The 16829-nt window shown below is 47.3% G+C and overlaps 1 protein-coding gene across 2 annotated transcripts in view; it reads left to right on the forward strand.

Moving 5' to 3' along the window:
* LOC110503413 (ventricular zone-expressed PH domain-containing protein) overlaps positions 1–16829 on the forward strand; it is a 195402-nt gene that overhangs the window by 155475 nt on the left and 23098 nt on the right. The window lies entirely within an intron of this gene.

The following is a 16829-nucleotide window of genomic DNA, read 5'->3' on the forward strand; positions in this document are numbered from 1 at the left end:
ACACAACACACCTGATCCTCCCTGTCTAACACAACACACCTGATCCTCCCTGTCTAACACACCTGATCCTCCCTGTCTAACACAACACACCTGATCCTCCCTGTCTAACACAACACACCTGATCCTCCCTGTCTAACACAACACAGCTGATCCTCCCTGTCTAACACAGCTGATCCTCCCTGTCTAACACACCTGATCCTCCCTGTCTAACACACCTGATCCTCCCTGTCTAACACAACACACCTGATCCTCCCTGTCTAACATTACACACCTGATCCTCCCTGTCTAACACAACACAGCTGATCCTCCCTGTCTAACACAGCTGATCCTCCCTGTCTAACACACCTGATCCTCCCTGTCTAACACACCTGATCCTCCCTGTCTAACACAACACACCTGATCCTTCCTGTCTAACATTGCACACCTGATCCTCCCTGTCTAACACAACACACCTGATCCTCCCTGTCTAACATTACACACCTGATTCTCCCTGTCTAACACACCTGATCCTCCCTGTCTAACACAACACACCTGATCCTCCCTGTCTAACAAACCTGATCCTCCCTGTCTAACACAACACAGCTGATCCTCCCTGTCTAACACACCTGATCCTCCCTGTCTAACACACCTGATCCTCCCTGTCTAACATACCTGATCCTCCCTGTCTAACACACCTGATTCTCCCTGTCTAACACACCTGATCCTCCCTGTCTAACACAACACACCTGATCCTCCCTGTCTAACACACCTGATCCTCCCTGTCTAACACAACACAGCTGATCCTCCCTGTCTAACACACCTGATCCTCCCTGTCTAACACACCTGATCCTTCCTGTCTAACACAACACAGCTGATCCTCCCTGTCTAACACACCTGATCCTCCCTGTCTAACAACACACCTGATCCTCCCTGTCTAACAACACACCTGATCCTCCCTGTCTAACACACCTGATCCTACCTGTCTAACACACCTGATCCTCCCTGTCTAACACACCTGATCCTCCCTCTCTAACACACTTGATCCTCCCTGTCTAACACACCTGATCCTCCCTGTCTAACATAACACACCTGATCCTCCCTGTCTAACACACCTGATCCTCCCTGTCTAACATAACACACCTGATCCTCCCTGTCTAACACAACACAGCTGATCCTCCCTGTCTAACACACCTGATCCTCCCTGTCTAACACACCTGATCCTCCCTGTCTAACACAACACACCTGATCCTCCCTGTCTAACACACCTGATCCTCCCTGTCTAACAACACACCTGATCCTCCCTGTCTAACACACCTGATCCTCCCTGTCTAACACACCTGATCCTCCCTCTCTAACAACACAGCTGATCCTCCCTGTCTAACAACACACCTGATCCTCCCTGTCTAACAACACAGCTGATCCTCCCTGTCTAACACACCTGATCCTCCCTGTCTAACACACCTGATCCTCCCTGTCTAACAACACAGCTGATCCTCCCTGTCTAACAACACACCTGATCCTCCCTGTCTAACAACACAGCTGATCCTCCCTGTCTAACACACCTGATCCTCCCTGTCTAACACACCTGATCCTACCTGTCTAACACACCTGATCCTCCCTGTCTAACACACCTGATCCTCCCTGTCTAACACACTTGATCCTCCCTGTCTAACACACCTGATCCTCCCTGTCTAACATAACACACCTGATCCTCCCTGTCTAACACACCTGATCCTCCCTGTCTAACATACCTGATCCTCCCTGTCTAACACACCTGATCCTCCCTGTCTAACACACCTGATCCTCCCTGTCTAACACACCTGATCCTCCCTGTCTAACACACCTGATCCTCCCTGTCTAACACACCTGATCCTCCCTGTCTAACATAACACACCTGATCCTCCCTGTCTAACAACACAGCTGATCCTCCCTGTCTAACAACACACCTGATCCTCCCTGTCTAACAACACACCTGATCCTCCCTGTCTAACATAACACACCTGATCCTCCCTGTCTAACACACCTGATCCTCCCTGTCTAACACAACACACCTGATCCACCCTGTCTAACACAACACACCTGATCCTACCTGTCTAACACACCTGATCCTCCCTGTCTAACACACCTGATCCTCCCTGTCTAACACAACACACCTGATCCTACCTGTCTAACACACCTGATCCTCCCTGTCTAACACCCTGATCCTCCCTGTCTAACACAACACACCTGATCCTCCCTGTCTAACATACCTGATCCTCCCTGTCTAACACACCTGATCCTCCCTGTCTAACACACCTGATCCTCTCTGTCTAACACAACACACCTGATCCTCCCTTTCTAACACACCTGATCCTCCCTGTCTAACAACACACCTGATCCTCCCTTTCTAACACACCTGATCCTCCCTGTCTAACACAACACACCTGATCCTCCCTTTCTAACACACCTGATCCTCCCTGTCTAACACACCTGATCCTCCCTGTCTAACACACCTGATCCTCCCTGTCTAACACACCTGATCCTCCCTTTCTAACATAAAATGTATAACTTTTTTCAAATGTTTTATTTTTATATTCAACTAGGCAAGTCAGTTAAGAACAAATTATTATTTACACAAACGGCCAGGGAACAGTGCCTTGTTCAGGGGCAGAAACGACAGATTTTTACCTTGTCAGCTCGTGGATTCGATAATACAACATTTCAGTTACTGGGCCCAACGCTCTAACCACTAGGGTCTACCTTCCTCCCCTAGCGAATAATGCGTTGCCTATCATCTAATCAATTCATAGTTTGTGTAACGACACAGAGTCAGGACCCCATGCTAATAGAGAGGAAGTGGTCAAGAAAGAGACAGAGCCTTTACTCATCTCAGTGGTTTAATGTGGTCGTCTGTCCTCCACTCCACCGGAACTGTCAAATACATCAAAGATAATCAGGGAAGATGAAGGAGATGTGAGGAGGTAGGGAGAAGAAACCACTGTAGACAACTGAGATGTGAGGGGGTAGGGAGAAGAAACCACTGTAGACAACTGAGATGAGGGGGTAGGGAGAAGAAACCACTGTAGACAACTGAGATGTGAGGGGGTAGGGAGAAGAAACCACTGTAGACAACTGAGATGAGGGGGTAGGGAGAAGAAACCACTGTAGACAACTGAGATGTGAGGGGGTAGGGAGAAGAAACCACTGTAGACAACTGAGATGTGAGGGGGTAGGGAGAAGAAACCACTGTAGACAACTGAGATGAGGAGGTAGGGAGAAGAAACCACTGTAGACAACTGAGATGTGAGGGGGTAGGGAGAAGAAACCACTGTAGACAACTGAGATGAGGAGGTAGGGAGAAGAAACCACTGTAGACAACTGAGATGTGAGGGGGTAGGGAGAAGAAACCACTGTAGACAACTGAGATGAGGGGGAAGGGAGAAGAAACCACTGTAGACAACTGAGATGTGAGGGGGTAGGGAGAAGAAACCACTGTAGACAACTGAGATGAGGGGGAAGGGAGAAGAAACCACTGTAGACAACTGAGATGTGAGGGGGTAGGGAGAAGAAACCACTGTAGACAACTGAGATGAGGGGGAAGGGAGAAGAAACCACTGTAGACAACTGAGATGAGGGAGTAGGGAGAAGAAACCACTGTAGACAACTGAGATGTGAGGAGGTAGGGAGAAGAAACCACTGTAGACAACTGAGATGAGGGGGAAGGGAGAAGAAACCACTGTAGACAACTGAGATGTGAGGAGGTAGGGAGAAGAAACCACTGTAGACAACTGAGATGAGGGGGTAGGGAGAAGAAACCACTGTAGACAACTGAGGTGTGAGGAGGTAGGCAGAAGAAACCACTGTAGACAACTGAGATGAGGAGGTAGGGAGAAGAAACCACTGTAGACAACTGAGATGAGGGGGTAGGGAGAAGAAACCACTGTAGACAACTGAGATGAGGAGGTAGGGAGAAGAAACCACTGTAGACAACTGAGATGAGGGGGAAGGGAGAAGAAACCACTGTAGACAACTGAGATGTGAGGAGGTAGGGAGAAGAAACCACTGTAGACAACTGAGATGAGGGGGTAGGGAGAAGAAACCAATGTAGACAACTGAGATGAGGGGGTAGGGAGAAGAAACCACTGTAGACAACTGAGATGTGAGGAGGTAGGGAGAAGAAACCACTGTAGACAACTGAGATGAGGGGGAAGGGAGAAGAAACCACTGTAGACAACTGAGATGAGGGGGTAGGGAGAAGAAACCACTGTAGACAACTGAGATGAGGGGGTAGGGAGAAGAAACCACTGTAGACAACTGAGATGAGGAGGTAGGGAGAAGAAACCACTGTAGACAACTGAGATGTGGGGGTAGGGAGAAGAAACCACTGTAGACAACTGAGATGAGGGGGTAGGGAGAAGAAACCACTCCAGACAACTGAGATGAGGGGGTAGGGAGAAGAAACCACTGTAGACAACTGAGATGAGGGGGTAGGGAGAAGAAACCACTGTAGACAACTGAGATGAGGGGGAAGGGATAAGAAACCACTGTAGACAACTGAGATGAGGGGGTAGGGAGAAGAAACCACTGTAGACAACTGAGATGTGAGGAGGTAGGGAGAAGAAACCACTGTAGACAACTGAGATGTGGGGGTAGGGAGAAGAAAACACTGTAGACAACTGAGATGAGGGGGTAGGGAGAAGAAACCACTGTAGACAACTTAGATGAGGGGGAAGGGAGAAGAAACCACTGTAGACAACTGAGATGAGGGGGTAGGGAGAAGAAACCACTGTAGACAACTGAGATGAGGGTGTAGGGAGAAGAAACCACTGTAGACAACTGAGATGAGGGGGTAGGGAGAAGAAAACACTGTAGACAACTGAGATGAGGAGGTAGGGAGAAGAAACCACTGTAGACAACTGAGATGAGGGGGTAGGGAGAAGAAACCACTGTAGACAACTGAGATGAGGGGGTAGGGAGAAGAAACCACTGTAGACAACTGAGATGAGGGGGTAGGGAGAAGAAACCACTGTAGACAACTGAGATGTGGGGGTAAGGAGAAGAAACCACTGTAGACAACTGAGATGAGGGGGTAGGGAGAAGAAACCACTGTAGGCAACTGAGATGATGGGGTAGGGAGAATAAACCACTGTAGACAACTGAGATGTGGGGGTAGGGAGAAGAAACCACTGTAGACAACTGAGATGTGAGGGTAGGGAGAAGAAACCACTGTAGACAACTGAGATGAGGGGGTAGGGAGAAGAAACCACTGTAGACAACTGAGATGTGGGGGTAGGGAGAAGAAACCACTGTAGACAACTGAGATGTGGGGGTAGGGAGAAGAAACCACTGTAGACAACTGAGATGTGGGGGTAGGGAGAAGAAACCACTGTAGACAACTGAGATGTGGGGGTAGAGAGAATAAACCACTGTAGACAACTGAGATGTGGGGGTAGGGAGAAGAAACCACTGTAGACAACTGAGATGAGGGGGTAGGGAGAAGAAACCACTGTAGACAACTGAGATGTGGGGGTAGGGAGAAGAAACCACTGAAAACAACTGAGATGAGGGGATAGGGAGAAGAAACCACTGTAGACAACTGAGATGAGGGGGTAGGGAGAAGAAACCACTGTAGGCAACTGAGATGAGGGGGTAGGGAGAAGAAACCACTGTAGACATCTGAGATGTGGGGGTAGGGAGAAGAAACCACTGTAGACAACTGAGATGAGGGGGTAGGGAGAAGAAACCACTGTAGGCAACTGAGATGATGGGGTAGGGAGAATAAACCACTGTAGACAACTGAGATGTGGGGGTAGGGAGAAGAAACCACTGTAGACAACTGAGATGTGGGGGTAGGGAGAATAAAACACTGTAGACAACTGAGATGAGGAGGTAGGGAGAAGAAACCACTGTAGACAACTGAGATGAGGGGGTAGGGAGAAGAAACCACTGTAGACAACTGAGATGAGGGGGTAGGGAGAAGAAACCACTGTAGACAACTGAGATGTGGGGGTAGGGAGAATAAAACACTGTAGACAACTGAGATGAGGAGGTAGGGAGAAGAAACCACTGTAGACAACTGAGATGAGGGGGTAGGGAGAAGAAACCACTGTAGACAACTGAGATGAGGGGGTAGGGAGAAGAAACCACTGTAGACAACTGAGATGAGGGGGTAGGGAGAAGAAACCACTGTAGACAACTGAGATGTGGGGGTAGGGAGAAGAAACCACTGTAGACAACTGAGATGAGGGGGTAGGGAGAAGAAACCACTGTAGGCAACTGAGATGATGGGGTAGGGAGAATAAACCACTGTAGACAACTGAGATGTGGGGGTAGGGAGAGGAAACCACTGTAGACAACTGAGATGTGAGGGTGGGGAGAAGAAACCACTGTAGACAACTGAGATGAGGGGGTAGGGAGAAGAAACCACTGTAGACAACTGAGATGTGGGGGTAGGGAGAAGAAACCACTGTAGACAACTGAGATGTGGGGCTAGGGAGAAGAAACCACTGTAGACAACTGAGATGTGGGGGTAGGGAGAAGAAACCACTGTAGACAACTGAGATGTGGGGGTAGAGAGAATAAACCACTGTAGACAACTGAGATGTGGGGGTAGGGAGAAGAAACCACTGTAGACAACTGAGATGAGGGGGTAGGGAGAAGAAACCACTGTAGACAACTGAGATGTGGGGGTAGGGAGAAGAAACCACTGAAAACAACTGAGATGAGGGGATAGGGAGAAGAAACCACTGTAGACAACTGAGATGAAGGGGTAGGGAGAAGAAACCACTGTAGGCAACTGAGATGAGGGGGTAGGGAGAAGAAACCACTGTAGACAACTGAGATGTGGGGGTAGGGAGAAGAAACCACTGTAGACAACTGAGATGTGGGGGTAGGGAGAATAAAACACTGTAGACAACTGAGATGAGGGGGTAGGGAGAAGAAACCACTGTAGACAACTGAGATGAGGGGGAAGGGAGAAGAAACCACTGTAGACAACTGAGATGAGGGGGTAGGGAGAAGAAACCACTGTAGACAACTGAGATGAGGGGGTAGGGAGAAGAAACCACTGTAGACAACTGAGATGAGGGGGAAGGGATAAGAAACCACTGTAGACAACTGAGATGAGGGGGTAGGGAGAAGAAACCACTGTAGACAACTGAGATGTGAGGAGGTAGGGAGAAGAAACCACTGTAGACAACTGAGATGTGGGGGTAGGGAGAAGAAAACACTGTAGACAACTGAGATGAGGGGGTAGGGAGAAGAAACCACTGTAGACAACTGAGATGAGGGGGAAGGGAGAAGAAACCACTGTAGACAACTGAGATGAGGGGGTAGGGAGAAGAAACCACTGTAGACAACTGAGATGAGGGGGTAGGGAGAAGAAACCACTGTAGACAACTGAGATGAGGGGGTAGGGAGAAGAAACCACTGTAGACAACTGAGATGAGGAGGTAGGGAGAAGAAACCAATGCAGACAACTCAGATGTGGGGGTAGGGAGAAGAAACCAATGCAGACAACTGAGATGTGGGGGTAGGGATGCACATCAATCAGGCATTCTGTCATTCAATCCACTGGAGTCATTAAGCTAGCTACCCCCCCCCCCCCCCCCCCCTGCTATTCATTTCTGAATAGCAGACATGTCTTTGAATAGGACTCTTCATGGTTGGGTACAATGAGATAAATGTATCTCTCTGGAGGATAAAGCATTTTTCTGAAGCAGTGTGGAACATGAGGGGCCCAGATGTTCTGGAGCTGCACTGGGCCAGTCTACAGGGCATCAGGGGGACTCACTGGGTAGACTGGGCTTCAGGGGGATTCACTGGGTAGACTGGGCTTCAGATGGGTTCACTGGGTAGACTGGGCTTCAGGGGGATTCACTGGGTAGACTGGGCTTCAGGGGGATTCACTGGGTAGGCTGGGAATCAGGGGGATTCACTGGGCAGACTGGGCATAAGGGGGATTCACTGGGTAGACTGGGCTTCAGGGGGATTCACTGGGTAGACTGGGCTTCAGATGGGTTCACTGGGTAGACTGGGCATCAGGGGGGTTCACTGGGTAGACTGGGCTTCAGGGGGGTTCACTGGGTAGACTGGGCATCAGGGGGGTTCACTGGGTAGACTGGGCATCAGGGGGGTTCACTGGGTAGACTGGGCATCAGGGGGGTTCACTGGGTAGACTGGGCTTCAGGGGGGTTCACTGGGTAGACTGGCTATCAGGGGGGTTCACTGGGTAGACTGGGCATCAGGGGGTTCACTGGGTAGACTGGGCATCAGGGGGGTTCACTGGGTAGACTGGGCATCAGGGGGATTCACTGGGTAGACTGGGCATCAGGGGGTTCACTGGGTAGACTGGGCATCAGGGGGGTTCACTGGGTAGACTGGCTATCAGGGGGGTTCACTGGGTAGACTGGGCATCAGGGGGGTTCACTGGGTAGACTGGGCATCAGGGGGGTTCACTGGGTAGACTGGGCATCAGGGGGGTTCACTGGGTAGACTGGCTATCAGGGGGGTTCACTGGGTAGACTGGGCATCAGGGGGGTTCACTGGGTAGACTGGGCATCAGGGGGGTTCACTGGGTAGACTGGCTATCAGGGGGGTTCACTGGGTAGACTGGGCTTCAGGGGGATTCACTGGGTAGACTGGGCTTCAGATGGGTTCACTGGGTAGACTGGGCTTCAGGGGGATTCACTGGGTAGACTGGGCATCAGGGGGGTTCACTGGGTAGACTGGGCATCAGGGGGGTTCACTGGGTAGACTGGGCATAAGGGGGGTTCACTGGGTAGACTGGGCATCAGGGGGGTTCAATGGGTAGACTGGGCATCAGGGGGGTTCACTGGGTAGACTGGGCATCAGTGGGGTTCACTGGGTAGACTGGGCATCAGGATGGGTCACTGGGTTGACTGGGCTTCAGGGGGATTCACTGGGTAGACTGGGCATCAGGGGGGTTCACTGGGTAGACTGGGCTTCAGGGGGGTTCACTAGGTAGACTGGTCTTCAGGGGGGTTCACTGGGTAGACTGGGCATCAGGGGGTTCACTGGGTAGACTGGGCATCAGGGGGTTCACTGGGTAGACTGGGCATCAGGGGGGTTCACTGGGTAGACTGGGCATCAGGGGGTTCACTGGGTAGACTGGGCTTCAGGGGGATTCACTGGGTAGACTGGGCATCAGGAGGGTTCACTGGGTAGACTGGGCATCAGGGGGGTTCACTGGGTAGACTGGGCCTCAGGGGGGTTCACTGGGTAGACTGGGCATCAGGGGGGTTCACTGGGTAGACTGGGCATCAGGGGGGTTCACTGGGTAGACTGGGCTTCAGGGGGATTCACTGGGTAGACTGGGCCTCAGGGGGGTTCACTGGGTAGACTGGGCATCTGGGGGGTTCACTGGGTAGACTGGGCATCAGGGGGGTTCACTGGGTAGACTGGGCATCAGGGGGTTCACTGGGTAGACTGGGCTTCAGGGGGGTTCACTGGGTAGACTGGGCATCAGGGGGGTTCACTGGGTAGACTGGGCTTCAGGGGGGTTCACTGGGTAGACTGGGCATCAGGGGGGTTCACTGGGTAGACTGGGCTTCAGGGGGATTCACTGGGTAGACTGGGCATCAGGGGGGTTCACTGGGTAGACTGGGCATCAGGGGGTTCACTGGGTAGACTGGCTATCAGGGGGGTTCACTGGGTAGACTGGGCTTCAGGGGGGTTCACTGGGTAGACTGGGAATCAGGGGGGTTCACTGGGTAGACTGGGCATCAGGGGGATTCACTGGGTAGACTGGGCATCAGGGGGGTTCACTGGGTAGACTGGGCATCAGGGGGGTTCACTGGGTAGACTGGGCATCAGGGGGGTTCACTGGGTAGACTGGGCATCAGGGGGGTTCACTGGGTAGACTGGGCATCAGGGGGGTTCACTGGGTAGACTGGGCATCAGGGGGGTTCACTGGGTAGACTGGGCATCAGGGGGGTTCACTGGGTAGACTGGGAATCAGGGGGGTTCACTGGGTAGACTGGGAATCAGGGGGGTTCACTGGGTAGACTGGGAATCAGGGGGGTTCACTGGGTAGACTGGGAATCAGGGGGGTTCACTGGGTAGACTGGGAATCAGGGGGGTTCACTGGGTAGACTGGGCATCAGGGGGGTTCACTGGGTAGACTGGGCATCAGGGGGGTTCACTGGGTAGACTGGGAATCAGGGGGGTTCACTGGGTAGACTGGGAATCAGGGGGGTTCACTGGGTAGACTGGGAATCAGGGGGGTTCACTGGGTAGACTGGGCATCAGGGGGATTCACTGGGTAGACTGGGCATCAGGGGGATTCACTGGGTAGACTGGGCATCAGGGGGGTTCACTGGGTATGTCCGAATACCCGTACTTAGTAGGCATTTTGGTTAAAAATCAAATCAAATGTTATTGGTCACATACATGTGATGAGCAGATGTTATTGGTCACATACATGTGATTAGCAGATGTTATTGGTCACATACATGTGATTAGCAGATGTTAATGCTGCTGCTTCTAACTCCGACAGTGCCGGAAATAGAAGGTTTTTATAATATGTGACATATTGAAAATGGAGTCCGTTTTAAATGTCAGGATGTCATACCCAGTTCGGCTTTTCATCTAGTAGAATTGCACTGCTCTGCTTTCAGGAAGAGAGTTGTTTATTTGACAACAGCTGAAAAAACCAAGCTGGATCTCCAGAGACGAGTCTCTTCGTCAATAGTAATAGTATTTCCACTAGATGAAAAGCAGGAGGGGTGCGCTGGACCAAAATGACCGAATGGCGGGAATAAATGCAGTTACACATTAGATGTTCTCACTAGGATCAGTACGTTGATATTTCTTGCTTCGTATTTACTAAACAATACTTTCTGAATAGTATGTAGTATTTACTAAACAATACTTTCTCAATAGTATGTAGTATTTACTAAACAATACTTTCTGAATAGTATGTAGTATTTACTAAACAATACTTTCTGAATAGTATGTAGTATTTACTAAACAATACGTTCTGAATAGTATGTAGTAATGTAGTAGTAATAGTAAGTAGTATTTACTAAGCAATGTGTTCCAAATAGTATGTAGTAATGTAGTAGTAATGGTATATAGTGTTCACTAAACAATACGTTCTAAATAATATGTAGTAATGTAGTAGTAATAGTATGTAGTATTTACTAAACAATACTTTCTGAATAGTATGTAGTAATGTAGTAGTGATGTAATATTATGTAGTATTTACTAAACAAAACATTCCAAATAGTATGTAAAACTATTAGAACATAGTTTGCAGTTTTAGTAAGTGGTAGGCAAGACCGATTTCGGACAAGGCTCCTGACTGTCATGGAGATTTAGTATTTTATTAGGATCCACATTGGCTGTTGCTGGATTGGAAGGTAAGGACCTGACAGTGGACCGGTTTTGGTAATCAAGTGTTCAATTAATAAGGAGGTGAGGAGAACGAGGATAGATGGAGGAAATAGAAAGGTCATATTCTTGTAAGACACAGGAAGAAAAGTTATGGCAGAGACAGAGAGTTATGGTCAGGTGTAAGTCTTTTTCTCTAACACACAGGCCTGTTGTTTGTGCCATCCATGGTATATTTAACGAGAAGCTACCAGATATTTCCCAGAAGGCCTTATGCCCTGGCAGGAAGTTGTTTGTCAACATCAGAAATCAGGAAGAGGAGAACTGCATGTTGGGTATTCAGAGCTGTTGGTAAACAAACTAAGCCCGTGTCACCTTGAACCTGTAAAGTCAGATTTATAAAACCAGAACATCCATAAATGATGTCATTTCTATAAGTAGAACATTTGGAGAAGGTGGTCCAAAATAGGACCATGTTGGTTTTCTCTCTTAGATGCCTGTTATAGACAAGTCCTACTGGGTTCTGGTTGAATAACACCATAATGTCCTGTTATAGACTAGTCCTACTGGGTTCTGGTTGAAAAACACCATAATGTCCTGTTATAGACTAGTCCTACTGGGTTCTGGTTGAATAACACCATAATGTCCTGTTATAGACTAGTCCTACTGGGTTCTGGTTGAATAACACCATAATGTCCTGTTATAGACTAGTCCTACTGGGTTCTGGTTGAAAAACACCATCATGTCCTGTTATAGACTAGTCCTACTGGGTTCTGGTTGAATAACATCAGCATGGTCTGTTTTTGCTTGGTTTCTGGCTCTGTCCCTGATGACAAGCCCATGATTGATACACATACACATTCAGGGAATGACGAAGTACTTACTGGAGCGAAACGGGGAAAATTATCTGATTCTGACCCCCGGTGTGTTACAAGCATATCCCACCAGGGATTCAACCGTACAACCTTCAGTGTGCAATACTCAGCAGCGACCCATAGAGAATCACTGCACCAGCCAAGTCTGGGTGTTTACCTTTCTGTTGAATATAAAACAGTGGAGGGGAGTGGTTTTTCTGGGGTTGATTTAAAACATATTTCTGCTGTAAAACCCCCTAGTCCTGAAGAGTTAGAGGCTAAACAGACGCTGTTTTTCAAACCCAAAACACTAACACTAACCTACCTGATTGTACTGATCAGCTAATCATCAGGACCTTGTTTGGTAGAATCAGGTGTTTTTGGATTCAGGGTCATGGTCATATGGCGGTACGGGTATATATAAACATGGCTCCTCGTCTCAACTGTGATACATCCTTTAACGTAACTACATTAGTATTATGGTTAAGGAGAAAGCCCCCCCCCCCCCCCCCCCCCCCATTTATGTTTCAGGAGAAAGGCCTCCCCCATTACAATACATTATGTTTCAGGAGAAAGGCCTCCCCCATTACAGTACATTATGTTTCAGGAGAAAGGCCTCCCCCATTACAGTACATTATGTTTCAGGAGAAAGGCCTCCCCCATTACAGTACATTATGTTTCAGGAGAAAGGCCTCCCCCATTACAATACATTATGTTTCAGGAGAAAGGCCTCCCCCATTACAGTACATTATGTTTCAGGAGAAAGGCCTCCCCCATTACAGTACATTATGTTTCAGGAGAAAGGCCTCCCCCATTACAGTACATTATGTTTCAGGAGAAAGGCCTCCCCCATTACAATACATTATGTTTCAGGAGAAAGGCCTCCCCCATTACAGTACATTATGTTTCAGGAGAAAGGCCTCCCCCATTACAGTACATTATGTTTCAGGAGAAAGGCCTCCCCCATTACAGTACATTATGTTTCAGGAGAAAGGCCTCCCCCATTACAATACATTATGTTTCAGGAGAAAGGCCTCCCCCATTACAGTACATTATGTTTCAGGAGAAAGGCCTCCCCCATTACAATACATTATGTTTCAGGAGAAAGGCCTCCCCCATTACAATACATTATGTTTCAGGAGAAAGGCCTCCCCCATTACAATACATTATGTTTCAGGAGAAAGGCCTCCCCCATTACAGTACATTATGTTTCAGGAGAAAGGCCTCCCCCATTACAGTACATTATGTTTCAGGAGAAAGGCCTCCCCCATTACAATACATTATGTTTCAGGAGAAAGGCCTCCCCCATTACAATACATTATGTTTCAGGAGAAAGGCCTCCCCCATTACAGTACATAATGTTTCAGGAGAAAGGCCTCCCCCATTACAATACATAATGTTTCAGGAGAAAGGCCTCCCCCATTACAATACATTATGTTTCAGGAGAAAGGCCTCCCCCATTACAGTACATTATGTTTCAGGAGAAAGGCCTCCCCCATTACAGTACATTATGTTTCAGGAGAAAGGCCTCCCCCATTACAGTACATTATGTTTCAGGAGAAAGGCCTCCCCCAATACAGTACATTATGTTTCAGGAGAAAGGCCTCCCCCATTACAGTACATTATGTTTCAGGAGAAAGGCCTCCCCCATTACAGTACATTATGTTTCAGGAGAAAGGCCTCCCCCATTACAGTACATTATGTTTCAGGAGAAAGGCCTCCCCCATTATAATACATTATGTTTCAGGAGAAAGGCCTCCCCCATTACAATACATTATGGTTAAGGAGCTTTTCTGTCCAAAGCTGTACTTTCTCTCCTTCTACCCTGTCAACAATCTGTCATCACCCTCTTATTTTCCAACGCCATTCATTCCCTCTCTATGGCCGGATCTCTCCCAGAACACACACACACACACACACACACACACACACACACACACACACACACACACACACACACACACACACACACACACACACACACACACACACGCCATACCCAAGGCACCATCTCTGATTGTAAAAGATTGCTATAACTGCAAAGTGTAGTCATTCCTCCACTATAGTTTTGTTCTCCCGGCTAGTTATTATCTCTTCCTGATTACTACACTGGTACTGTATGTACTAATCACATGTGGCTTTTATTTGGCTTGTGTGTAGTGTCCTATATAATGAGATGGTTGTGTGTAGTGTACTGTATAATGAGGTGGTTGTGTGTAGTGTACTGTATAATGAGGTGGTTGTGTGTAGTGTTCTGTATAATGAGGTGGTTGTGTGTAGTATTCTGTATAATGAGGTGGTTGTGTGTAGTGTACTGTATAATGAGGTGGTTGTGTGTAGTGTACTGTATAATGAGGTGGTTGTGTGTAGTGTACTGTATAATGAGGTGGTTGTGTGTAGTGTACTGTATAATGAGGTGGTTGTGTGTAGTGTACTGTATAATGAGGTGGTTGTGTGTAGTGTACTGTATAATGAGGTGGTTGTGTGTAGTGTACTGTATAATGAGGTGGTTGTGTGTAGTGTTCTGTATAATGAGGTGGTTGTGTGTAGTGTTCTGTATAATGAGGTGGTTGTGTGTAGTGTACTGTATAATGAGGTGGTTGTGTGTAGTGTACTATATAATGAGGTGGTTGTGTGTAGTGTACTATATAATGAGGTGGTTGTGTGTAGTGTACTGTATAATGAGGTGGTTGTGTGTAGTGTACTGTATAATGAGGTGGTTGTGTGTTGTGTACTGTATAATGAGGTGGTTGTGTGTAGTGTACTGTATAATGAGGTGGTTGTGTGTTGTGTACTGTATAATGAGGTGGTTGTGTGTAGTGTACTGTATAATGAGGTGGTTGTGTGTAGCGTACTGTATAATGAGGTGGTTGTGTGTAGTGTACTGTATAATGAGGTGGTTGTGTGTAGTGTACTGTATAATGAGGTGGTTGTGTGTAGCGTACTGTATAATGAGGTGGTTGTGTGTAGTGTACTGTATAATGAGGTGGTTGTGTGTAGTGTTCTGTATAATGAGGTGGTTGTGTGTAGTGTACTGTATAATGAGGTGGTTGTGTGTAGTGTACTGTATAATGAGGTGGTTGTGTGTAGCGTACTGTATAATGAGGTGGTTGTGTGTAGTGTTCTGTATAATGAGGTGGTTGTGTGTAGTGTACTGTATAATGAGGTGGTTGTGTGTAGTGTTCTGTATAATGAGGTGGTTGTGTGTAGTGTTCTGTATAATGAGGTGGTTTGGTGTATGCACATGCATGTGAGTTAAGCCCAGTGACCTGGTTGCTAAAATGAGCCATGCTTTGAATGGTAATTACATAATTTCTTTACCTGGCAGATTCACTTTTTTGAATGTATGTTATTATTTAGAGTTTTTGTATCTATTTTTTACTTCAGTTTGTTTGAATAAATACTTCCTTTAGCACATTTTTCTTCTTAAAACTGCATTGTTGGTTCAAGGGCTTGTCAGTAAGCATTGGACTGTAAGGTCTGTTGTATTTGCAGCATGTGACAAGTAACATTTGATTTGATTTGACACTATTACACAATGGACCAGTGTAATTATGACTCACCATAAATAGTCTTGATATGTAGGTGATGTCAGTTTTTAACAGCTTCTTTAACTAGAGCTATTGGAACAATAGAATATTAATTAGAACTGTTGGAACAATAGAATATGAATTAGAACTATTGGAACAATAGAATATGAATTAGAACTATTGGAACAATAGAATATTAATTAGAACTGTTGGAACAATAGAATATGAATTAGAACTATTGGAACAATAGAAGATGAATTAGAACTATTGGAACAATAGAATATGAATTAGAACTGTTGGAACAATAGAATATGAATTAGAACTATTGGAACAATAGAATATGAATTCGAACTATTGGAACAATAGAATATGAATTTGAACTATTGGAACAATCGAATATGAATTTGAATGAGATCACAGGGTCATTGGTGAGCTAGGTGTTCAGACAGTCAGTCTAATATGGAAATGCAATGCAAAGCCTCCAGCAGGGTTGTCCATACAGAACCCTGTTCCTTAGAACCACACACCTCTGATGGATACACACTGTAGGTAATAACTGTTCTCAGCTGAGTCTTTGTGTTCACCTTGTTATGAAAATGCTGACTGTGCATTGCAGACCATAAACGCAGTAGTTAAAAGGTGCATGGTGCCATTTAAAACAGTGAAATGATTTGCCAACTATTTGCGATGTTGGAGAGAGAACTCACAAGTTGTCTTCCTCTTCAAAGGGGAAAAGGGAGAAGCAGTTGTGACTTAATCGTCATCCTCAGTGTTAAACCATTGGAATGCCTTTGAACTGAATGGTAATAGGTGTAGGAGAGAGTGTGTGGTTGTCCAACAATCTGTATCTATTTCTCTCTCTGTCTCTCTCTCTCTCTCTCTCTCTCTCTCTCTTTCTCTCTCTCTCTCTCTCTCTCTCTCTCTCTCTCTCTGTCTCGCTCTCTCTCTCTCTCTCTCTCTCTCTCTCTCTCTCTCTCTCTCTCTCTCTCCCTCTCTCTCTCTCTCTCTCTCTCTCTCTCTGTCTCTCTCTCTCTCTCTCTCTCTCTCTCTCTGTCTCTCTCTCTCTCGCTCTCTCTCTCTCTCCCCTCCTCTCTCTCTCTCTCTCTCTCTCCCCTTCTCTCTCTCTCTCTCTCTC

The sequence above is a fragment of the Oncorhynchus mykiss genome, chromosome 24 (genome assembly GCF_013265735.2).
Source record: "Oncorhynchus mykiss isolate Arlee chromosome 24, USDA_OmykA_1.1, whole genome shotgun sequence".
Lineage (NCBI taxonomy): Eukaryota > Metazoa > Chordata > Actinopteri > Salmoniformes > Salmonidae > Oncorhynchus > Oncorhynchus mykiss.